Raw genomic sequence first — 26,207 nt, forward strand, 5'->3', positions numbered from 1 at the left:
AATAATAGAGCATTTGGGCGAAGAAGCTTTACATACATTAAAAATAATTTTATCAAAAAGCTTAAATTATTTATTTCAATAGTTTTTTAAAAATAAGTTTTTTTATTTTTCCAAAATTTTTCGAATTAAAAGTTTTTAATTAAAAAGGTTTTTCAAAAATCGTTTATAAATCTTTACTACGAAGAAAAGCTTTTAAAAGAAAACAAAACTTTAGTGAACAGACTAAAAGCACGAAAGTTTATATACATTTAAGAGCTTCCTTAAATTATGAGCTTTTCAGAAAGTATCAAAAGAACTTCTTGCTAAGAACAGTTTTCGTCTTAAATGTCTATTTCTATGAAAAAAGATAAAGCTTTTATTTGAAAATCCTTCAAAAAGCTTTTTAGATAATAATTTCAAAATAAACTTTTGTGCTTAATTTTTTTTTTAATAAAGCCTTTATTGAAAAGTTGAGTGTCGCTAAAAGCTTTTCAGACAACAAACACAAGATTTTTTATTTTTTCCAAAAAATTTCAAATTAAAAGTTTTCAATTAAAAAAGGTTTCAAAAAATCGTTCAATATAAAAAGATTTTAAGCTGATATATTAATAATTAACTTTTCTGTCTAAATTTATTTAATAAGGTTTTATACATATACAGAAGCTTTTTCAATTAAAGCTTTTATTTGAAAAGTTCTTAAGAAACTAAATTAAAAAGCTTTTCTGCAGAAAATTATGTAAAATGCTAAAAGCTTTTCAAATACGTTTTGTAAATAAAAAAACTTTTTAACTAAAAAGCTCTTTTCAGTATAAATATGAAAAGCTTTCTACTTAAAATGAATCCTTGAACTATAATAATGAATTTTTGAAATCTTATTGAGTGTCGCAAAAAACTTTTCAGATAACAAATAGAAGATTTTTTATTTTTCAAAAAAATTTCAAATTAAAAAGCTTTTAATATAACAAGAAGCTTTTAATATAACAAATTAAAACTGAACTCTTCTGTCTAAATTTATTTAATAAGGTTTTATACATATACAGAAGCTTTTTCAATAAAAGCTTTTATTTAAAAAGTTCTTACGAAAACTAAATAAAAAGCTTTTTTGCTGAAAATTAAGTAAAATGCTAAAAGCTTTTCAAATAATTTTTTTGAATAAAAAACTTTTTAGCTAAAAAGCTCTTTTTAGTATAAATCTGGAAAGCTTTCTTCTAAAATGAATCTTTGAACTACTATAATAACGAATAATTGAAATCTTATTGAATCTCGCAAAAAGCTTTTCAGAAAACAAACAAAAAATGCTTTTTGTAACAAAATTATTAAAAAAGCTTTTGTTTAAACAAAAATCTTTTTTTTTAGCCAAAAGTATAAATCTAGGAAAATTAAGCTTTTAGGTAAAAATTAAACTAATAAAACTTTTAAGGAAGCTTTTTACATAAAAATCAAAAGCTTTTGCATCGAAAATGCTTTTAACTATATAATCTGAAGTCTCATTGTATTCCAGAAATCGTATTGGAAATGCTATAATAAACTTTGCACAACTTTTTAAACAAAGTGTCTGTGCATAGCCAAAACCATGATTTCTATTAAACTTACTGCCTTGGCCCGTAGTATGTGTAGTTTTCGTAAAATACATTAACAATCAAATATCTCAATGTATGCAACATTTCAAACAACTTTTTGTTGTTGTTCATATAGTTGTAGCAGTTTTTCAACTTTGCCTGGAACATGCATGGCCATGCAACACAAGGATGTCTTATGGTTTATTTTGTTTAAGTTTGGTTTAAAAAATTTCTATTGCTTTTTTGGCCAAAAATAAATAAGCTACAAGCTGGTATATGAGATAAATATTTAACATTTCTTGTTAAGGTTTTGTTGCTGCTGTAGTTGTTGTTCGTTTGAAACTTTCTTTCTAAATTGTGGAAATTAAAAGGAATTTTATTTATTCAAAATTGTTTATAACATAAAGACTGCACTTGAAAATTAATTTAAATAAAATTTTGCATATTTTATACAACTATGTCTTTTTTTTGCTTTTTTTTCACTTGCTTAGTAATTTTTTGCTTCAGTAAATATCTTAGCAGCCAAGAAAATTTTCAAGAAAAATTTTCTTTGTCTGTTATGTTTATTTTTTTTTCCATAGCAGTGACATTTTAAGATTTCAGTTAACATACAAATAAAAATAATAAGAAAAAAACCTTATGCTAATATTACTAGATTTTTTCCTATTTTTTAAGATTTAATAATAGATAAAATATCGTAATATATTGTTGCTTGGCAAATAGATTTTCCTGGCAGTTTTTTTTTGCTAATAAAAATTTCTCCTGTGAAAGCTTTAAACATCCTCTTTTTATATAGTTTGTTATTTGTTTTTTTCTCTCTTATTCCAAGATCATCTTTAGAAGGCTGCTGTTTGGTTTTAAACCAACTAATATAAAACACATAAACAAACCACAATTTATTTAACATTTTTCTTCAGTTGCTGCTGGTTTGACTTTGGTCACTGCGGTCAAATGAAAGAGAAATGTTGTTTCAAAGTCTTTCCTCATTGTTGTTCATGTTTATGTCCATGTCTTTTTTTCAGTTTATTTTGTTGTTGTTGTTGTTGTTCATATTGCAACCTTATACTTATTGCATGTGACATATCATGTTCTTTATGACTGCAACTTAAACGAGCTGCTAACAAACAATAATAATAATAAAAAAAAATCTCTTTCATTTTCATTTAAGTTGCATGTTTTTTCGTTTTGTATTCGGTTTGTATGTTTAGTGTGTCATTTGAAACCCCAGTAAAATTTATTATTTTAAATTATGATTGACCTGAAAGTCAAAAATTCTCAAGAAAGTGAAATTAATTCAAAAGGCTTGGTGTAGACTTGCATTTTGTATGAAAAGGAAAAGCTAAAGGCGTTATTATGTTTAAAGAGGGAAAACTTTTAAGTAATGGGAATGGTTCTTGTATTAAAAAATTTGAAATTTTCTAGTAAGAAAATATTTAGAAAAAACAATTTTAACAAAAATATGCTATTAGGACATCCGATTGAATGAAAGCTTTTTATTGAAAGTTGAGCATTTTATTAAAAGGCAAGGTTTTATTAAAAAGATACCATTTCATTAATAGGAAAGATTATAAAAAAAGTTAAAAGTTATAATATTTTTATTTTTTTAGAAAAAGCTTTTACTAGAAAGTTCGACTTTTATTAAAAATTTGGAAAAGCTTTTCGATAAAATATAAGTATTTGATGAAAATAGATTTGTGTATGATAAAAGCTGTTTTGTGAAACTTTTTTGAAAGGTTATTAAAAATAAAGCTTTTTATTAAAATGAATGTTAAAAGTTTTAATAAAAAAAGATTTTTTTCTTGAAAAAGATTTTACTAGAAAGTTTGACTTTTTATGAAAAGCTTTTCAGTAAAATAAAAGTATTTGATGAAGAATTTGTGCATGATTAAAGCTTTTTTGTGAAACTTTTGCTGAATTTTCGAAATAATTTTATTAAAAATAAAGCTTTTTATTAAAATGAAAGTTAAAAGCTGTAATAAAGAAGTCTTTTTGTAAAAGCTTTTATAAAAAAATTTTTTTTGAAAAAGCTTTTACTACAAAGTTCGACTTTTTGTAAAAAGCTTTTAGATAAGAAATTTTTGATGAAAAATTGATTTGTGCAGGATTAGAGCTTTTTGTAAAAAGCATTTCAGTAAAATATAAGTATTTGATTAAAAATAGATTTGTGTATGATTAAAGCTTTTTTTGTGAAAAGTTTGCCATATTTTCGAAAAAATGATATTTAAAATAAAGCTTTTTATTACAATGAATGTTAAAAGTTATAATAAAAAGTTTTTTTTTTGGAAAAGTTCGACTTTTTGTGAAAAGCTTTTAGGCAAAATATAAGTATATGATGAAAAATAGATTTGTGTATGATAAAAGCTTTTTACTAGCAAAAAGCTTTATAAATAAAAAGTTTTTTTTTTCTGGAAAAAAGCTTTAACTTTAAAGTTGGTCATTTTATGACAAGTTATTTAGTAAAACACAAGTTTTTGATAAAAATGAGAGATTGTTGTATGAAAAAAGCTTTTTGTGAAACTTTTGCAGATTTAAATAAAATCTGTGAAGCTTTTGATTTTGAGATAAAGGTTTAAGATAATGTTTATGATTGTTTGTATTAACTTCTGCTTTTTTTGAAAAAACTTTTTACTAAAAGCATATTGTTGTTTTTTTTAACATAGCGAATTTCTTTTAAAAGCTTTCAGAATCAAATATTTTTCTAATTCAAAGCAGAATTTTTAGAAAAGTCTTGTTATTTACTTAAAAGCTCTTTTGAAGAAAAATGTTTTTAAAACTTAAAAGAGTAAAGCTTTTTGCGCAAAAAATATTTTATCATGAATTTTTGCTTAAAATATAGTCTCCAGCTACAAGGTTGTTGCTTCTAAAACAAAATGTGCTCAAAAAAGGCTTCCTAAAGAAGCTTTAAAAGCTCTCTTGAAGAAAAATGTTGTTAAAACTTAAGCAGAAATGTGTTTTATCAACGATTTTTTGCTTAAAATATTGATTCAAGCTACAAGGTTGTTGCTTTTAAACTAAAATCTAATAAAAAAAAGCTTCCTAATAAAAGCCTTGAAAAGCTTTATCGTAAATAAATTAATACTTTTGGCAGGAAAAGCATTAAAAATGTTTTTTTTTTTATTAATGTCTAAAGTAAGCCAAACCTCAGCACCTTAGAAACCTGTCTATGTCGTTACAAATGCTATCAATCTGTTTAATGATGCCTTAAGAAATGAACTTTACAGAATCTTTCACATTACATTTCACATATAATTACCAAAAAAAAGACACAAACTCATCATTAAAACAGAAACAAAAAAACTAATCTTTTCAATTTCATTTTCGTTTTGAAAAAAAAAAAAAAAATGAAAGTGTTTACATGTCTAAAGATATTTTCACAGCATCCCAGCCCATTAGGAGCCAAAAAGTAAAACCGACAAAAGCAGACAAAAAAAATATATATCATTCAATTTCATTTGCTGAAAAAATGCTTAAAGCATTTAACTGTCAATAACATTAGAGCTATGGCACGAACAAAGTTTTAGTTTATTTCCAATATATTTTTTTGAATTTTTCAAAACTCTTAAAGTTTAAGGTCAGCTGTTAAAAAAATAACATGACTTCTTTTTTCTTTTCTAACTAACATTAAATGCTATAATATGCTTTGGAAAAAAAGGCATCATGTTAATAATTTTTTTTGTTTAATTTGATGCGCAACTTATTTGCGTCTTTAGAGTAAATTGGAAAAAATATTAGTTTTTTTTTTAATATTTAGAAAATATAAGTATTTTTAAAGTTTTGTTCGTATTAAAGTTAAACGGAGTAGAAGTTTATTGTCACGATTTCTTTAATTTCGTTGGTTTTTTTATTTCTTCTCTCGTTTTCATCTTTAATATTTAACGGATGTCGAAATCATGTTTGGATATTGAAAAACAATTTTGAAAATTACATTTTCTGTTGCTAATGTATTTGATTGCTGCTTAAGAAAAAAAAAATGGAAATTTCCTTTAAAAAATGCAATTAAAATTTGAGTTGGTAGAAATAACCAAAATTGGAAAACAATCATAATCGTTTTATAATTTGTTTTTGTAAAACTTATTTTTTTTTTCGTTCGTCTGCTTCTAAATGATATTTGACACCTGCTGCTTTGCCGGTGAAATGATTTATATAATTTTTTGTAAGTGTGTTTAATGGGAGAGGGGGTAAAGTTACTGACACCAAAGGCTTAGGTTAAATTAATCGTATAATATTAAAAAATACGAGCTCAGGTTTAAAACTAACTAAAAAAAAGAAATTTCCAAAATTAGCTCTTAAATATTCTAAGATTTTATCCAAAAAAGCTTTTTACACCATACATAGAGAAATCTTGCATTTTAAACATAAATTCCTTTACTTTTTTGCTATAACTAATCCCTAAGCTCAAAACTATATCTGTTCTCTTTCCCTTGTTAAGCCAATTAACTTTCCCATCAATAACTAACAACTTAAGCATCATTTTATTTAAAAATATTCATAAATACTTATGTCCTTTACTTATTCCTGCGTTAACCCAACCTAAAAACTGTTCAAAAAAATTGCACTTTTCATTACGAAAAAAATTTCTTTCTATAAAGAAAAATCAATGAACTTTAACGACAAATAGAAAAAAAAAACAAAAACAAAATCGATTACTACCATTAAAAATTGTTAACAAAATTTAAATAATAAATTACAAATAAAGCAAAGCAATCATATAAACATATAACCAGGGAGTCAACAACTTGACTGGATAGTAAACCAGAGAAGAAGACAGCAAAAACAACAAAATTAAAAGATGTTTTCACCTTAAACGTGAGTTGGGAGGCTGTTAAACAAATGTTGGCAATAACACCACCACCTTCAACCACCATCACCACCACCAACACCAACAACAACATTTAACTATTAACAGCCTTTGAGTTTGGAAAAATAAAACCATTTAATAGCTTTGGTAGCTGTAATGGCAGAATTTATGGTTTATAAATAATTTCAGTGTTGATAGTTTAATGGTGGTTGTAATAAATTTTGAGCAAAAAAAAAAAAAAAAAACTAAGCAACGAATTTATGCTTTTTTAAAGAGAATGTGTTTAAATAAACTTTGACACTTTTTTTTATTTGAAAAGGAAACTTTTGTTAAGGCAAAAATGTTGCAGGCAGATGTTTAGAAAAAATTATTATAAATGGCAATAAGGTGTTTAAATTTTTTAAATCTTTAGTTTTTTTTTGCTCGTTTAAGCTTTAAAAGAAGACAAGTGTTTTGAAATTAAATGAAATGACTGAAGAGTAACTCATAATAAAGCTTAAAAGCTTTTACATTCTTACTCAAATGTTTGACAACAGAGTTTCCGCTCTATGATATAGGGAATTTAGAGTAATAGAAACAACAGTTAGAGAGGATTTTTAAAAAAAGCTTCCGCACGAAAAAAGCTCACAAATTTTACACATACAGGATAGAATAGAGGGGAAGCGAAGTTATAGGAATGTATTGTGTTATTGTAATTTTCTGTATGACCCAGCAGTTCGGTCGGACAGTCCAGAACAACCTATTTAACCTGCCACCAGAGTAACTCCTAGCCATCAGTGATGGGGGTTAATGATTGCACAAAGTAATTCATTACAATTACTTTTAATGTGTAATTAAGCAATAACCAATTAGAATTGTAATTGTAATTGAAGTATTTTGCAATTACAATTACTTGTAATGTGTAATTAACTAATAAGCAATAACATGTAATTGTAAATGAATTATTACAATTACTTATAACTTTGATTGAAGTTTCCAATTAAAAATACTTGTAATTGTAATTAAAAGTGTAACTAATTACAAATTACATGTAATTATAAGCGACAACATTCACAATTACAAGTAATTGTAATTGGCCAAAATTTAATTACAATTACAAGTAATTGAAATTGGCAAAACTTCAATTACTATTACAAATAATTGTAATTTGCAAAACTTCAATTACGATAACTTCAAATGTAATTATAATTGAAAATGTAGTCATTACGCTCCATGTCTGCTAGCTACCGACTGTCTAGGTGATTAGCTATTTTAACATGTGCTTGTCCTACGTCACCCCATAGATTATGAAGAGACACACAAAAAGCAACATTCACAATTACAAATAGTTGTAATTGGCCAAACTTTAATTACAATTACAAGTAATTGAAATTGGCAAAACTTCAATTACAAATAATTGTAATTTGCAAAACATCAATTACGATTACTTCAAATGTAATTATAATTGAAAATGTAGTCATTACGCCCCATGCCTGCTAGTCACCAACTGTCCAGGTGACTAGCTATTTTAACATGTGCTTGTTATACGTCACCCCATAGATTACAAAGAGACACACAAAAACCTTAATTTCGTGTCCACTCTCTCGCTTACAAAGGGGATTCGAAAGTGACGTTTATCTTCACCCTCGTTTACAAACAGTACATCCGAGACGAAAGACTAATTAGAGCCAACCAGGTGGTTAGACGTTAGTGGAAATCACTGTCTTTTTCGCATGCATTGACTCTTTGTCGAACTGCAGGTGAGTTAAACATTTCTTCTCATAAAAGCTCAAAAGCTTCTTGTCTTAATACCTCTTTCCCACATGAATTTTGTTTAATTAATAAAAAAAAATAAGTATTTTAATCTCTTTTTTAAAAAAGCTCTCAATACGTTTGCTAAATTACATATTCCTCTCTTAGCATTAATTTCTTTCTTTTAAGCTAAAAGTTTTCTCAAAAAAGGTCAAAAGCTTCTTGCTTTAATACCTTTTTTGACAGCTTAGTTCCTTCTTCTTGTATTCCTCTGACAAGTTTGTTTAAATATTAAAAAATAAATATTTGAAACTCTTGTTTCTAAAAGCTCTAAAGCTTTTATCTTTAATACATTCTCCTCTGTTAGTACAAATTTCTCTTCATGTTTCTTCATTTAAGTTAAAAGTTTTCTCAAAAAAGGTCAAATACCACTTAATACCACTTAATACCACTTTTTTGGCAGCTTAGTTCCTTCTTCTTGTTTTCCTCTGACAAGTTTGTTTAAATATTTTAAACTCTTTTTTTATAAAAGCTCTAAAGCTTTTTGCTTTAAAACTTTATCCTCTGTTAGCACAAATTTCTCTTCATATTTCCTTTTAAGTTAAAAGTTTTCTCAAATAAGGTCAAAAGCTTCTTGCCTTAATAACTTCGTTTAGACAATATAGGTGGTTTATAAAAGCTCTAAAGCTTTTTGTGTTTAGTACAATGTTCTCTCTTAACATAAACTTCTCTCTATATTTCCTTTGGAAAATATATTAACATATTAAGAAAATAATCTTAAAAAAGTTTATAAACAGGTGTAGCATTATTCAACGCTGATACTTATTCTAGCGCAGGGCGAGCTGTAGATGACTCAGCAACTCCCTTTGGGAACATAACTGATTCATGTACAAGTACTTTGCTCAAGTACTTGGAGTATCTAATCTCAGACCATCTCAGTGCCTTTGCATGCTGACCGTCAATCTTCATAAGATTTGTTATCTAATGATAAGTTTGATTTTCATATTTAGCTGATTTTAAAGTAGTTTAAAGCTGATTTGCCAATTTGTTTTTTATTTTTTCCATTTAAAACTTTCTTAACTTAACATCATTAATATTTGTTTTTCTTTCTTGGTAAACAAATAAAAAACTGTTAACAAATTTTGGTAACAGAACTTAAATATCTTTTCGCTTAAATGTGGAGGGGGAAATGACATTAAATTAACCTTAATTAACTCAATGCGTTGGTAGCTGTTTTTTTTTTTTTTTGACAAGAAAAATTTATACTAAAAGTATTTAACCCACTAAACTTAAGTTAAAATGTTTTAAATGCCTTAAATAGTGGTCATTTAAAAAAAGCACCGTAATTTAGGTATTAGTTTTAAAAACTAATATTTTATATTAAGAAAATTAAAGTAATTTTGGTAATTTCTCTTTTACGCTATTTAACTTTTTCTAAAATACAAGAAATTTATTGAAATTATATTTAATTTGTTTAAAAAGAAAAGTGAAATTGTTTTTTTTTTTGCCATGAGAATTAGTTATAAACAAATGATTTGTTTCATGCTTTATTTTGCTCTAAACTAAAAGTGCATTGAAAATTTATGGTTAAAATAGAAAAAAGGGGGAGTTTTTTTTGTTGCAACTTATTTAAATTTCTTTTCATTGCTTACTTTGTTTAAAACAATGTCATCTGTTTTAGTGTTTTTGTTTAACTAGATTTTACATTAGACAGCCAGATTTTTATCTTTTGATATAAATAAATGCCAACAAAAGCAACAAATGATAAGAAGAAAAAAAAACTGTAACAAAATTGTGGCAATGTAGGTGAACTTTTTGTCAAAGAAAATATAACAAAAAATGTAAAAAAAGAGAAACAGTAAAGCGGAAGGCTTAAAGCACAATCAAAAGATTTAAGCAACAAACTTGTATGCCGGTTTTAATAGAGACAAGGATTAAATTGTTATAAAGTTAAACATTACACTAGTGGTCGTTCGGCATTGACAACAGAGATCGAATTTATTTACTTTTTTTAATAAATGTTAATAAATTCGAAAAAAAGAAGGTTTACATGGACTGCCATACGGACAGACAGACAGGCTGACGAACCAAGGGACATTGCTTAAGAATCACATTCTGAGTCGTTGTTTAAACTGTAAGGTGTGAATGTAAAACCAATAATAATGCATAATATTCTCTCCATTATAGTGATATTGGTATAATATGAGTTTGCCCCTCACTGTTTTAACTTAAAATTTTTGCAATACGTTATGTTTTTTTCTTATCAACATATATTGCATTAATAATTTAACATGCATTTCCATGGCACTGTGTACTGCTAACATGGTTTGCAAAAAAATCCACTACAGACCTAAAATACCAACACAGTCAAGAACCTTAAACAAAAGACATTGAACTGTAGCCCCACTTTCTATTGAGGCCAGACATTCAATACGTATGTAAGTCTTACAGTCTATGTACTTTAAATAAATACGAGACACCCAAAGTAAAGAAAAAATAATGAAAAAACGGAAGAAATGCCAAGTACAATGTAACAATTTTATTTATTGCAAATATTTAGAGTTTTTACACCTTAAAAAAAAAGTAACACGAACACGACAAAAACTAAGAAAAGAAATGGGCCTTACAGAACAATACTGCTAATGAGTTTAAGTTGGTAATATGAACGAATATAGTAAGATAGTTTTACTTAAGGCTATAGATTTGACAAATTAGTTGAGAATTTTAAGCTAGAAAGAAAATAGAGGAGGAAACTGAAAGAATAAACAACAATTTTAAAGAAAATTAGAACCATGGGAACTAAAGTTGTGTTTTTTTTTTGGTTTTTGAGTGAACTATAAATATGAAACTGGCAATCTTAAAATAAAAGTTCGCATTTAAATGTTTAAGTTTCTCATTTGTACAAGTGGGCAAGTTTACTTAAGGTATGTTTTGTCACAACGAAAGCATAAATTTGTGATAATAGGTAGTATGAATGGACTTTGCAGTGTTATGGAGTTGGTTATCAAAAAGCCGTTACACTTGAATCCATGAGTTTATTCCACTGCATCGATCAATCTGCAAGACATCCTTATATTCTGATTCAATATAGAATAAATGAACGAGTCAATCTTATTTCTGTTTCTACTGCTTTTTTCCTGTTCTAGTTCATTTTCAGTACCTTTTTCTCTTTACCGATCTCTACTTACATAAATCACAAGAATAGGAACAAGTTCTTTTACTAGTACATTGTCAGTTAATTTATCTGTGCGACTGCTTTGCTTTTAAAGAAGTAATTAACTATGATCATTGCATATATTAAAGTTAAATAGCTTAAGCTTTTCTATGTCGATCGCTTTTTTGGGAGAGAAACTAAATGCTGGACTAGTTCTGGATCAAATCCCTTCAATCTAGATTTGCTACGATCACTTATCATGTTTCTACAGAAATTTATTACCGATCACTGTTGTAAGTACTGAAACTATATTCTCTTCAAATACTGTACTAGTTCTGGATCAATTCCCTTCTGTCTAGAATTGCTACGATCACTCTTCTTGCCTCTATATAAATGTATTACTGATCGCTGTTGCAAGTACTGGAACTATTTATATTCTCTACAAATATTGGACTAGCTCTGGATCTATTCCCTTCTATCTAGAATTGCTACGATCACTCGTTATTATGTCGATCGCTTTTTTGGAGATCGTTACTTACATAAATCACAAGAATAGGAACATCTGTGGGATTGCTTTGCTCCCAAAATAGTAATTAAATATGATCAGAGAGAAAACTAAATGCTGGACTAGTTCTGGATCAAATCCATTCAATCTAGAATTGCTACGATCACTCTTCTTGTTTCTACAGAAATTTATTACCGATCGCTGTTGTAAGTACTGGAACTTCAAATATTTTGGATCAATTCTCTTCGGTCTAGAATTGCTACGATCACCTTTCTTGTTTCTATATAAATGTATTACTGATCGCTGTTGTAAGTACTGAAACTATATTCTTTACAAATACTGAACTAGATCTGGATCTATTCCCTTCTATATAGAATTGCTACGATCACTGTTTCCTATGTCGATCACTTTTTTGTTACCGATCGCTGTTGTAAGAACTGGAACTATATTCTATATAACTGCTTACAAGTTTATCTGTAAGACAGCTTTCCTCTCAATGAAGTAATTAGTTAGTTCTGATCATTAAATTTCTTTCAGTTCTTCCTTAGCTTTTCTATGTAGAAAAACTAATAACTAGACTAGCTCGGTTATAGTTTCTGCTTAAGGTTAGCAATATTATCAATTACTTTCTCTGTGAGATTGCTCTGCTCTCAAAGAAGCAAAAATCTTTGATTTCTTTAAGTTTCGCTCATAAAACTGTTTAAGCTTTTGTATACCAATCTTGAGAAACTATTCACAAGACTTCTGTTTAGAATAAATTTGCTCACTTCGATCACAATTTTTGTGATATAGATATGTATATATACCATCAAAGAAAGCTTTGGTCATTACAGTTCTTTATGTGCCTTTCATGAAATCGAAAAAAAATTAAGCTTTTTAAAAAGAAACACAAATCACTGGATTAGTTCTGGATCAGTTTTCTTCCCACAAAAAGTAAAACTAAACCATCCTAGTGTCTGTCCTTCCAACAGTGTCATTTAGATTCTCTCTTTTAATCAAGAAACAAAATTAAGCTTTTTTTGATGTGTACGCTCTTGTCTTAAAAATCTAAACCAAAAACTTAAAGCAAACTTTTTGTTAAGAATATTTTTCCTTAAAACTTTTTCTTTATAAAACTTAGCTTAAGTTCCATTTATGGCTTAGTTTCTCATATTTAATTTTTTATAATTTCCTTTGATTTTATCAATAATTTAACGTCTAATAAAAGTTCATCTTTTTATTAAACTATTAACAAAGGCAGAATAAATGAAACCAAAAAAAAAAAACAAAAAAAAATAAATAAAATCTAACTAAACTAGCAACCATAATGTTAATACTAAAAAGCTACAAAAAAATCAAAAAAAAAAAAAAACTAAAAAACAAGTAGCAAACAAAAAATCCATTGGCAAGTAGTTTATTTTCATTTTAACACAACATAAATGGCCAATATATACTAAAAACAAATGCAATTGTTTTCTTAAGTATTTTTTGCTGTTTTTGTCTTCTTTTCTAACATAAAGCGAAAGTTGACCCAGAGTTGTGGGGCAGTCTCATATAAGAAGACCATCGAAATACTAAGACTAAGACAAGTAAGCAACCAACCAACCAACCTAACAGCCAAGGAGAATTTAAAATTATACAAAAATTGTTACTCACAAATAAAATAAAATTTTATGGCAAATGATTGTGTTTTTTTTTCAAATTTATAATAATTTACATAAATATCAGTCAGAGTCAGCCTTAAATGGTTAACAGAGATGATCATAGTGTTTTTTTGTGAAAAATTATAATTTAAAATTTTGGTGTGTTTTTCTGTCAAGCAGCAAACAAATTTGGTATTGTCACCTACTTTTTGTATTTTTTTTTAAGATTTTAGAGTAAATTTCCACTAAATTTAAAGTAATAAATTTACCTTTTATAGTTAGAGAAAATAAAATAGAAAATTTCATGGAAAAGCCACACATTTTCACTTGTCAATTGTGTGTGTGTGTGGACAAATGTCTGCCAAGTTTTATAAAAGTTGGTTGAAAGAAAATTCTTTTTTAACAAGACCCCTGATAAACAATAAACTAGAAATAATACTTAAAAATTTTGCATAATTTTCAACTAACTTGAAAAACAAAAAATAATGTTAAATTGAAATTTTTTTGCAATTTAAATTTAATCTACAAAAATTATAATATTTCTTTTAAAAATTTTACTTTTATTTTAACAAACTTCAGCACTAACCACCAAACATTAAACAAAACTCTAAATTAGCCAAAAATCTCTAAAAAGGTGAATGTCCCTAAACATTTAGCATAAATAGTGAAATTTTTATTACCAATTCTTCAAATAGTTACATTTAAAACATATAAAAATCTACTTGTAGCCTCTAAATCACGTTTTGTTTTTATTTTATTATTTTTTAAACAATGTTCTGGTTTTACTAATTTTATTATTTTTTTTTCTTGTTTTTTTTTACTTTCAGTTTCTTTAACTTACACTCTAAAAAGACCCACCTCAACAATTTGATTATCTTTATATTTTGCTTTAATTAAGGTATGTGTGATTTTGTTTTTTATTTCATTTAACGATTTTTATGTTTCATTCACATCAAGAAAAATTTCACTTTAAATGTGTTTTTAAAATCACAAACGTAAATAGAATTTTAAGCAGAAATCTATATGTGTTGTTTAAACGCTACCATTATGCAAATGACACCCACTTGCTATTAGTCATGTGGAGAAACCTATAGACACACTTAAGTTTCTTTTAAAAATTTTGTCCGCTTACCGCTATAAACAATTTGTGAATTAAATTATTTTCAAGAAATGACCAAATTTGTAAGTGAACTTTATAAACATGATGACAATTTTATGGTAAACTAATTAATTTTGAAACTAATGGTTGTTTAATTTAATTTATTTCGCTGTGATTTAAAAAGAAAACTTTCTCAATAATTTTTTGTTTATTTAATTGGAATTTGTTGTTAAGAAAAGATTTTTTAAAAATAAAAGACTAGACGATGGTCTTGACTATAGAAATAACTATAAAGGATTGTTTCGAGTAATTGACATTTATAAAAGACAATATTTTCGACTATAATCTTATAGTCCCGATAATAGACTATAGTCTGGGCTTTAGACTATAGTCCAAACTACAGACCTGATTATAGACATTATTTTTCTCCAGACAATAGTTAAGAATGTATACTATAGTCCCGACAATAGACCCGAGTATAGACAAAATTCCCAACTATGGCATAAAGTCCTGACAATAGACTATAGTCCCTAATATAGGTTATAGTCCCGACTATTGACTATCGTCCTAACTAAATCCTATAGCCCCGACTATTGACTATAGTATCGACTAGAGACTATAGTCCCGACTATAGACTATAGTCTCGACTATAGACTATAGTCTCGACTATAGACTACAGTCCCGACTATAGACTATAGTCCAGACTATAGACTGTAGTCCCGACTATAGACTACAGTCCGGACTATAGACTATAGTCCCGACTATAGACTACAGTCCCGACTATAGACTATAATCCAGACTATAGATTATAGTCTCGATTATAGAATATAGTCTCAACTATAGACTATAGTCCCTACTATAGACTATAGTCACGACTATAGATTATAGTCCCGACTATAGATTATAGTCCCGACTATAGATTATAGTCCCGACTATAGATCATAGTCCCGACTATAGACTATAGTCCCGACTATAGATTATAGTCCCGACTATAGATCATAGTCCCGACTATAGACTATAGTCCCGACTATAGACTATAGTCCCGACTACATACTATAGACCCGTCTATAGACTATATACCCGTCTTTAGACTACATTCCCGACTATAGACTATAGTCCCGACTATAGACTATAGTCCAGGCTATAGAATATAGTCCAGACTATAGAATATAGTTCCGATTATAGACTATAGTCCCGACTATAGACTAAAGTCCCTACTATAGGCTATAGTCCAGACTATAGACTATAGTCCAGCCTATAGAATATAGTTCCGATTATAGACTATAGTCTCAACTATAGACTATAGTCCCGACTGTAGATTATAATCCCGACTATAGACTATAATCCCCTCTATAGACTATAGTCCCGTCTATAGACTATAGCCCCATCTATAGACTGTAGTCCCGACTATAGACTATAGTCCCGACAATAGACTATAGTCCCGACTACAAACTATAGACCCGTCTAAAGACTATAGACCCGTATATAGACTACATTCCCGGCTATACACTATAGTCCCTACTATAGACTATAGTCGCGTTTACAGACTATATTCCAGACTATAGACTATAGTTCCGACTATTGACTATATTCGCGATTATAAACTAAATTCCAGACTATAGACTAAAGACAATGGCTATAGAATATAGTGTCGAAAATTATTAATTTTTAAAATTACTATGGTGAGATATTTATTAGATTCGGCAGTGCCGAATCGGCACAGCTTAATAGAGAACTCTTACTTGTTTTAAATAAATTCAGCAGCCCAGTTTTTTATTAAAACTAGCTCAAAAAAACAAAAGACTTAAGCAACATACTTGAAAAAAAAAATTCTTTAATATTTCAATAACATTTTTTCTAGTACACAAATAACACAAACAACTTATGTATTTCTCTTCTTTATAAAAAAATTTTTCCTTATTTTCTAAATTCTTAAATGCACGTTTACCTACCAAACAAATAACTTTCTTAATATTTCTATTTCTTTAGTTTTCTTATAGATTTTTTTTTTATTTATAAACACATTGACCATTATGTTAATAGTGCATAACCATATCGTTAATTTAATCTAGTTACACAAAAGACTTGAAGAAATTTATAAACGTGATTACTTTAATTGCTTTAGAACTCCATAAAAATAGTTAAACGCTAACGTCAGCAATTAGTAAGCATAAAGTGTTTTATCTTATAAATATAGAAAATAAAATTACAAACAGCAAGAGAAAAAAAATTGTTCTAAATTTCTGATCAAACCAAGCAAAATAACCAATATAGTACATAAAACAAAAATTCTAAAGCATTTTGAAATTGTTTTATTTTCTTTTAAATCTGATAAAATTTTCAAAGCACGCATTAATAACGTAGTCAGGCCGTCAATTGGCAGGCAGGCAGTCCGGGCAGTAGTAGTAGTTAGTAAGCGGGCAATCATGCGTGTAAACATAACAAGCTCAAACGTGATATATTTTTTTAAAACTTAAACCAAAAAGTATAAATTTTAAACAAAAAAACTATTTAGAAAAGCTTAAAAAATTCTATAATAAAAAACCAAAATCAGCTCAACGGTAAATTTGTTGCTGTAATGCTAGTCTTCTTAAACTACCCCACATATTGGATAATGCAGTTAAGTACTAAGATAAAAATCTCGGTAACTCTCTAATACTTACATATGTAACAGTATTAAACATTATTATGCTGGGTTAAGGCATTTAGCAAATTGTTACAATTTTCCTATTGTTTTTAATATGTTATAATTGATTACCATATATAAAAAAATAAAATATGGGGGCTTAAACAATAGACCACAAGTTTTAGTTTTTTTTACTATTTTTCTTTTTTTTTGGTTTAAGGTCTTTTGTATGCTCTATAAACTGTGGTCTATATAATAAAGCTTTTTTCAGTTATTGTAGAGTAAATAAGTCATATGACAATTTACCTAATTTTTTAACGTTATTTTCTATTATTTTTTTGTTCTTTTACTAGTTATTGACCATATAGGGGTTTTGAGTGCATTTGAAACATTATAATACAATCACTTAAATACAAGCTATTGTTTGGTAATTTTGTTTTTGTTTTTATTATAAACAAGTAGTTTTACTAAATGGAGTAATTTTTTGTTTTATTTTTTTAGTTTTTTTTTTTTTTTTTTTTTTGAGAACAAAAGTGGTTAGTGGGGAAGTGATAAAGAAATTGTTTGGAAAAATTAAGAGATTTATTACTTAAGTTGTTTACCAGGATAAGTAAAGAGATTAGGTTGATTATAACTTTAATGGTGGCTTAATTAATTTGGATCTCTAAGAAATATTTAGTTGGTTAATATGTTAGGGAAAAGTTTATATTTAAAATTTAATTTTTTCTTTTTTTTTTTTTTTTTCTTTTTATTTATTCCAAACTAAACTAAATGACCATCATAAATAGTTTCCAACTATGATTTTAGTCTAAACTACAGACCTAATTATAGACATTATTTTTCTCCAGACAATAGTTTAGAGTGTAGGCTATAATCCCGACTGTATACTATAGTTCCGACAATAGATCCGGTTATAGACAATAGACCCGATTATAGACAAAATTCCCAACTATGGAATAAAGTCCTGACAATAGACTATAGTCCCTAATATAGGCTATAGTACCGACTATTGACTATAGTCCTAACTAAATCCTATAGCCCCGACTATAGACTATAGTATCGACTAGAGACTATAGTCCCGACTATAGACTATAGTCCCGACTATAGACTATAGTCCCGACTATAGACTATAGTCTCAACTATAGATTATAGTCCCGACTATACTCTATAGTCCCGACTATAGACTATAGTCCCGACTGTAGACTATAGTCCCGACTATAGACTATAGTCTCGTCTATAGAAAATAATTCCGACTATAGACTACAGTCTAACTATGGACTATATTACCGACTATAGTCCCGACTATAGACTATTGTTTCGATTATAGACTATAGTCCCGACTATAGACTATAGTCCCGACTATAGACTATAGTCCCGACTATAGACTACAGTCCCGACTATAGACTATAGTCCCGTGGATTAATTAATTTGGATCTCTAAGAAAAATTGTATATGTTTAAATGTTTAAAAGTTTAAATTTAAAATTTAATTTTTTTCATTTTTTTCATTTTATTTATTCCAAACAAAACTAAATGACCATCATAAATAGTTTCCAACTATGATTTTAGCTGTTAACCATCTCACAAAGGTATAATTTAATATTTAAGTTGTTTCAAGTTCTTAGCTTAAGTCTTTTGTTTTTTGTGCCAAAAAAAACCATATGGATGGCCTATGAATTGAGATAAGAATCATTTCTATTAGTTTTCTAATAACAATTTTAATCAATCTCGTGTTACAATTGTCGCTTTTTTTGTCAAGTTATTTCTTAAAAAATCATCCCTATAAGTTTTCAATCAATAATTTTGATCAATATTTTCGCTCTTTTACACATGATATTGACAGGAGCGACTTTATGATGAAAACAAATCTTCCAAACCTGTTTCACATATTAAAATACACATCAAAGAATTTTCTTGTTCCTCACAAAAAAAAAATTGTCCAGTTAATTCAATAATAATTTCCAAGAAAAACGACTTTACACATCCTCCTCAACTACTTAACTCTCTGGCAAATTATGTTGTTTGTTTTTCAAACACAAATCTTTTGAAAATCAAAAAACCACATGCATGTTTATAATTATACAACAAGTGTAAAGATTAACACACATTAATTTGTTGTAAAAAACAACAACAACAACATACAAAAATCATCTACCATGACTGATTTTTACCACATACTACGTTTGAACGTGTATATGATTAAAATATTAATTTCTTAATTACCAAGATTAATAAAGATATACACACCAGTAGAAGAAAAAAAAAACAGCTCACATAATCGTCAACACTTTTGCTGTTATTATACTAATGAAATCAACTAATCTGCAAAATAAAGTTTTCATTTCCTTAAAGATTATGTTTTTTTTTCATTTTGATGAGTTTTTTCTTGTTTTTTTTGCCAACCTGCTAAAATTTCACCTGGCTAGAGTTAAGTCTATGATGAAAAGTACTGCTGCTGCAGCAGCAAAAGAAAAAAACCCAAAGTGTTAAGTATTAGACAACATCCAGCCAAGTAGAAACACCGGCTGTATTCAAATAACAACTACCTATAGTGTTTTATATCAAATAAAAATAAGAAAATTTTGTGTGAATTTTGTTTTTTTCCATTTGATATTCGAATGCAGATTACTTTTCCAAATGGAAAATGTACAAATAATTGCTGGTTGTTTGTTTTCACAGAAGAAAGTAGAAAACTTTATGAAAATGCAAAGAAATGTTTAAATTTTAAAAAAAAAAACATTTGAAGAAACAAACATAAATTTAGAAAAATCTTAATGAATTTATAATTGTAAGAAAAAACAAGTAATTGTTAAAAAAAAAGAATGGAATAAAATTTATAAAAACTCAGAAAAATTTATTAAAATAAGTATAAACCAAAAATAAAATACTACTTCTTAAGAAGTTAAAAAAACTAGAAGATTTTAAAGACAATATAACTAAACTCAATTCCTTTACATACAAACGGAAGTTGATTTCATGAAATAATAATAGTTTTTTTAACAAAAACCTAATTTGTCCTTCAAAAAACAAAAGACTTAAGACCCACACTTGTTTAGCCTAAACTACTTTTTACAACTTCCTTGTCATTTTTTTGTTATTGCACCACACTTATTAACTTTCAAACAATTTATTAACTAGATCACTTTACACTTTTTAATCCGGCCCCTCATTTGTGTCAAACTTCCAATTAACTTTTCATATTAAAACAATTTTTTCTATTTACTTATTAATTTGATAAAAACCCCCTTGAGTGTGTGTTGTAAGTTCTGTTCTTGTTTCTGCAAAAGTATTTAGCAATTTCTGTCATGACCATAAAGGAAATTGTCTTAGACACATCTTTCTTGGCACAACTAATGGCTGAAGATGAGAAAAACTATCTGTTAATTAAGTGTCTGTACAAATATGAGAGCGAGAGATTTATAAGAAATACATATTGCGTGTTGCAAAAGGAAATTCTATGTAAAAAAAGTTACTGCCACAGAGTGTAGAGTTTTAAAATAATAATAATAATTATAAATAAAGAACTAAATGCCATGAAAATTTAGTTAAAAATAAAAATAAATAATACAAATTTACTATTTACTCTTATACTGAGAAATTGTTGTTAATTTTGCCCTTTTCTTGCTGTGCAAAACTGTCAGGTTAATTTTTAGTTTGAGATCTTTATTACCAGATCATGTGTGTGTTGTGACTTGTATGGGAAATGCTGACAGTTAAATTATGGAAGTGCTATTAAAAAGAGTATTTTTAGATAAAAACAGACAAAAATAAGCACTTAAGGGGCCTGTTAGAGCACAATGTATCTTAAGTTATTGATGCTGTAGGTAATTGTAAATGAAATTTATAGAAAAGAATAGTAACTACTCTATGACTTTCTAGCCACTTCATAGCTTTGGGCCTGTTTAATCTCCTAGTTCTGATGTTATTGTGTTAGTTGATCTACTAAAATGCCTTACTGGGACTCATTATCATTAAGGTTGGACAAACATCAACCGAAAGATTTTCGACGAATTTGTCTCTTTTATTACTGACTTTATTAACTCCTTTCTTTAACCATTAGGTACAAGGTTTAAATCTCTAGTTTTTTTAGTAAAAATTTAATCCATTTTAATTGAGAGAATTTATCGAATTATCAGGGAAACACAAGATCCAAGAGTTTTTGTTCTCATATCTGATTGATAAACTTTGATAACTTGGGTTTGAGATCGGGTATAAACTATACAAAACTGACTTGCATCTAATGAATAAAAAGGAGGATATTCGGATATCGATAATAGTGAACTCACAATCCCTCGATGATTTTAATATATGATGATATAATGATTTAGGGAAGCCTCCTTTCTCAATCCATACACGATCAAATGTACTGATCGCACAGAAATTGGGAGATGAAGAGCTGCTTAAATTCTATGCCTTCTCCTGAGCGGAAGCAAATTCTCTGTATTGCATTCGATCAACAAAACAAATACAACTTTTAAATGATCTCTTAAAGAATGTGATCAATGATCTCTACATGTTCAACGTACGCTCTTAGATGTAATGAGCACGATTTGGTGGAGATGAGAGCATTCTTTAAATCTGTTGAACGATGGCTTCTCATTTAACAAAACTAACAAATATTCTGAGTGATTATGTAGTGATCTCTGTGATCGCTGATCTCTATGTGTTCGCTATACATAATGGAAGACTAATTCATAATTCAGCTATCCATATAATACACTCTATGGAAGCTTTAGCCTAAGAAAATATTGTTTTTCAATCATTACACGATCAGTACATATGATCGCAGCAACATTTTGAGCTGAAGAACTTCTACGGTTCTGTTGATAATAGAGAACTCAAAATCCCTCGTTGAATTTAATACATCTTTGAAAAACGAAAATTTAAGTTTTTGGTTTAGGGAAGTCTTCTTTCTCAATTCATACACGATCAGAAGTACTGATCGTACAGAAATCGGGAGATGATGAGCTTTAATTCTGTGTTTTCTCCTAAGCGAGAGCAAGTTCTCTGTATTGCATTCGATCAACAAAATCAATACAAATTTTAAATGATCTCCTAAAGAAAGTGATCAGTGATCTCTACATGTTCAACGTACACTATTTGCACCATTGGTGAAGACGAGAGGACTCTATAACTCTTAACAAAACTGACTAATATTCTGAGTAATTATGTAGCGATCACTGTGATTCCTGATCTTTATGTGTGCGACATACATACATAATGGAAGACTAATTCATCCATCCATCCATATACATAATACACTCTGTGGAAGCTCTAGCCTAAGGAAACATTTTCTTTAAATCATTACACGATCAGTATATATGATCGCACCAACATTTTGAGCTAAAGAACTTCTACGGTTCTGTTGAGACCTTAATTTTTCCTGAGGTATAGCAAGTGTGACGTATAGCGTTTTATCTTCAAATGTGGTCATCTAAGGAATATGATCACTGATCTCTACATATTCGGTGTTTATACTGAGGATCAATTCTTGATCAAAATTAAGTCTATATATGTATGACAGACCAGTTTCATAAGTGTGGCAGAAGGAAACATTGTTTTTAAAACATTACACGATCAGTATATATGATCGCACCAACATTTTGAGCTGAAGAACTTTCCGTTGAGGTTCCGTTGAGAGCTTAATAGCAAGTGTGACGCATAGCATTTGATCTTCAAATGTGATAAATATCTTAGCGGTCATCTAAGGAATATGATCACTGATCTCCACACATTCGGTGTTTATACTGAGAATCAATTCTTGGTCAAAATTAGGTGTATATATATATGACAGACCAGTTTCATATGTGTGGCAGAAATGTATAAGATCATTTAAAGGTCATAAGTTAATTTTCGATTGATTTCCTTTCTGTATAAGATCATTTAAAGATCATAAGTTAAATTTCGATTGATTTCCTTTCTGGAAGTGTGACACTTCATTATAGGGAACATTATCAGCAGAGAAATGTACACAATACTCTAACAACAACATTTTAACAATTTCAGATGTTCTTATTAAAAATTAAAATAAACCTAAATAGGACTGATCCCTTTAAATTAAGACTAAAGGTGTTAAAACTTAATAAATATTTCGCCTAGAAACATATATTTTTAAACTAATGAACAATGAAATAATTTTTCAAATAATTCTTATGAAAAAAATAAAACTAAACTAGAGCTTTAAACCAAAAAACTAAACCATAATGAAAAACAAAAAACTATATTGTTTTCCCAGTATTTTCTTAGGAGATTTTCTTCTAGATTTTCCGCAAAAAAACATAATGAACAACCAAATAGCGTGTGGTTTTTTTTTTCAATTTCATTGGGTGTTCTTTAAACATAAATCATTTTAACATAGAATTTTTCTACCACACGTTCTTAATGTATTTAAAGCTAAAAAACATGAAAAAAAACAAGAAAATAGAATATTTAGCTTTCAAAACTTTAAAAACGTTGTTTTGGCATAATTTAAAGTGTGTTGAATAAACAGAAAAAAAAAGAAAATTATTTATTATAAATTTATATTTTGCACTCATTTAAGAAAAATTCTTTGGAAAAAAAAGAAAATCATATTTTACTTTATTTCTCTTTTTATAAATTAAACGTAAAGTTAATAAATTTTAAATAAAACAAGAAAATTGTTAGAAAATTATAGAAAAATATGTTAAAACTTTAATATTTATTAGATATGGCTTATATATGGTTAATTTATTTATGCTTTTAAATAGAGTAAAAGATAAATTAATTTTTTTTTATTTATTTATTTATGCTTTTAGTTTAAATGTTAATTGCTTGGTTAGTGTGTGTTTGTATATGGTGTGAAATCTTAAACCTCTTTAATAATAACAAGGTTTTTTTAAGTTTGTTGATTTAGTTTAATTAAATACTTAATTGTTTATAATAAATAGTAGGTAATGTTATATGAGAAGTTTTAATAAATAACTATAAAATAAATAGAAGGTGGTAAAGGCTTAAAAGCCTACATTTAGTAATATGAGTAAAGTGTTCGAGCATGAAAAATTGAAGAAAATTTTTATATAAACTAAAAATCTTTTAAACGGTAATAAATAAAACACTTAGAGTATTTAAGTTTTTTTAACATAAATCTAATTTGATTCTTTTTGAAATATGCCGACAAATTAAAAATATTACATTGCAATCTGAAAGAAATCCACTTGTTACTAAACATCGACTATTTTTATAATGCCCACTGAAAAATTGAATATATTCTAAAGATTAATGTAAGAAACTAGAAAAAAGTAATATTTAGTTTCTAGCAGGAATCGATGTATAAGGTGAATTAACGAAGTATCTCTAGCTAATGGAACGAGATACCAAAACAAGATATGAATGTTTATTAGAAAATCTTTTGACGATCAAAAACCAATACATATTTGGAAAGTCTAAACTTTTGATTAAGAGCTAAAATATTCTAAATTTTCTAGAATCGTGAGTTCAAACTTCTCCAGAAGCTAAGCCACTCAGCTTGATAACATAATAACACAGGTCGGCAAATTTTTAAGCCAGAGGTCAAAGTATACTTTTCTAAAGGATTGAGGCCCGCTGAATTCGAATCAGGCCTCAGAATTGCTCAATCATATCTGGGATTTGAGATATTGTGTCCTGAAATATAAAAAAAACGCCATTCTTTAGTCCTTTTTAAGACGTTATAACTACTCGAAGACAACTTTATTTATAAAATGTTGTATGCCATCTGAAAGTCCATTCTATCAACGTTAAAATAAAGTCTTAACATATGACATATCTTATTTTTTTCGAGATATCTTCACCTAAAGCTCGATATAACAATAAATTTACAAAAAACTATATTTCTTTTGAACATTTCATTTTTATTTTACAAAAAAAAACCTATGCATTCCACATTTTTTCCTACGAAAATACCTTTTGAATGGTTTAAAAATCTGCTGTAGTTGTTGAGATATCATCCGTTAAAGTTGGGGCATGGACAGACATAGTTAAGTCTTATCAGTAAGAGATTTTGATTTTGATTGGAACATCCTCAGATAGGCGTGGATCCAATATAAAAGGCGCACTTGTGGCTTTTACGCAGTCCGTCTATATATATGTCATTCTGCCCATATTTGTGTCTGTCTTTCTATCTGTGTTTCCATTTATGTATCTATCTCTCTGTCTATTTGTATGTCTGTCTGTCTGTCTGTCTGTCTGTCTGTCTGTCTGTCTGTCTGTCTGTCTGTCTGTCTGTTTGTCAGTCAGTCTGTTTTTCTGTCTGTCTGTATGTCTGTACGTCTGTGTGTCTGTATTTCTGTCTGTCTGTCTGTCAGTCTTTCAGTCTGTCAGTCTGTTTTTCTGTCTGTCTGTCAGTCTGTCTGTTTTTCTGTCTGTCTGTCAGTCTGTCTGTCTGTCTGTCTGTCTGTCTGTCTGTCTGTCTGTCTGTCTGTCTGTCTGTCTGTGCGTCTGTCTGTGTATCTGTCTTGAAATTTACTCTAAATTTATAGAAAATGCAAATAAAATACTTTTACTTATTAAATACTAAACGGAAAATTTTGGAACCATAACTATTGCTGAGTTAATCCACTTTCAAAATCTTAATAAAACAAAATCTAAATTATTTCAATATTCAAGTCAATAAACTTTTGTCTAAAAAACCCGAGTTCTTTTAACAAAAAAATATTTAAAAAGTAAAAGTTTTTTTCACTAAAACTTAAAAAGCTACATTTTATTACAATAAAAACTGACAGCCATTTAAAAATCTATTAATTTATTGCCGATGACAACTAAAACACAAATTTCAAAAAAAAAATTTAAAGTTTCTTAAACTTTAAACTAAACAAACTAAGGTGGGTTTACAAAGAAAACAAAGAACTTTTCAACATAAACATGAATGAGTTAACAATAAGTTGAAATTTTACTATAACTATAGTAAATAAGGTATTTTTTTGGTTTAATAGGTTACTAATACCACAAGCATTACGACCGTCTGTCCTTTTAGGTATTGTAATGTTTGATGCTAAAAAAATGGCCACACAGTTTCTAAGAGGAAACAAGTGTTAAGGTTTAATTTTTTGTATACTAATGTTTTTGTTTGACATTTCTATAGGTATAGGCCTTTTTTTGTGTTAGAACAGAAAATTTTAAAAAGATTTTCTTTGTTTT

At 27.9% G+C, this 26,207-nt stretch overlaps 1 protein-coding gene across 1 annotated transcript in view; it reads left to right on the forward strand.

Moving 5' to 3' along the window:
• LOC119601322 overlaps positions 1 to 26,207 on the forward strand; it is a 71,773-nt gene that overhangs the window by 17,555 nt on the left and 28,011 nt on the right. The window contains exon 2 of the mRNA XM_037952167.1: positions 14,176 to 14,246. The gene's annotated coding sequence lies outside the window, so the exon portion shown is untranslated. The remainder of the gene's footprint in view (positions 1 to 14,175; positions 14,247 to 26,207) is intronic.

Source organism: Lucilia sericata, unplaced genomic scaffold (genome assembly GCF_015586225.1).
Source record: "Lucilia sericata isolate MDLA Ls3-8-SP2 unplaced genomic scaffold, ASM1558622v1 Contig000156F_arrow, whole genome shotgun sequence".
NCBI lineage: Eukaryota > Metazoa > Arthropoda > Insecta > Diptera > Calliphoridae > Lucilia > Lucilia sericata.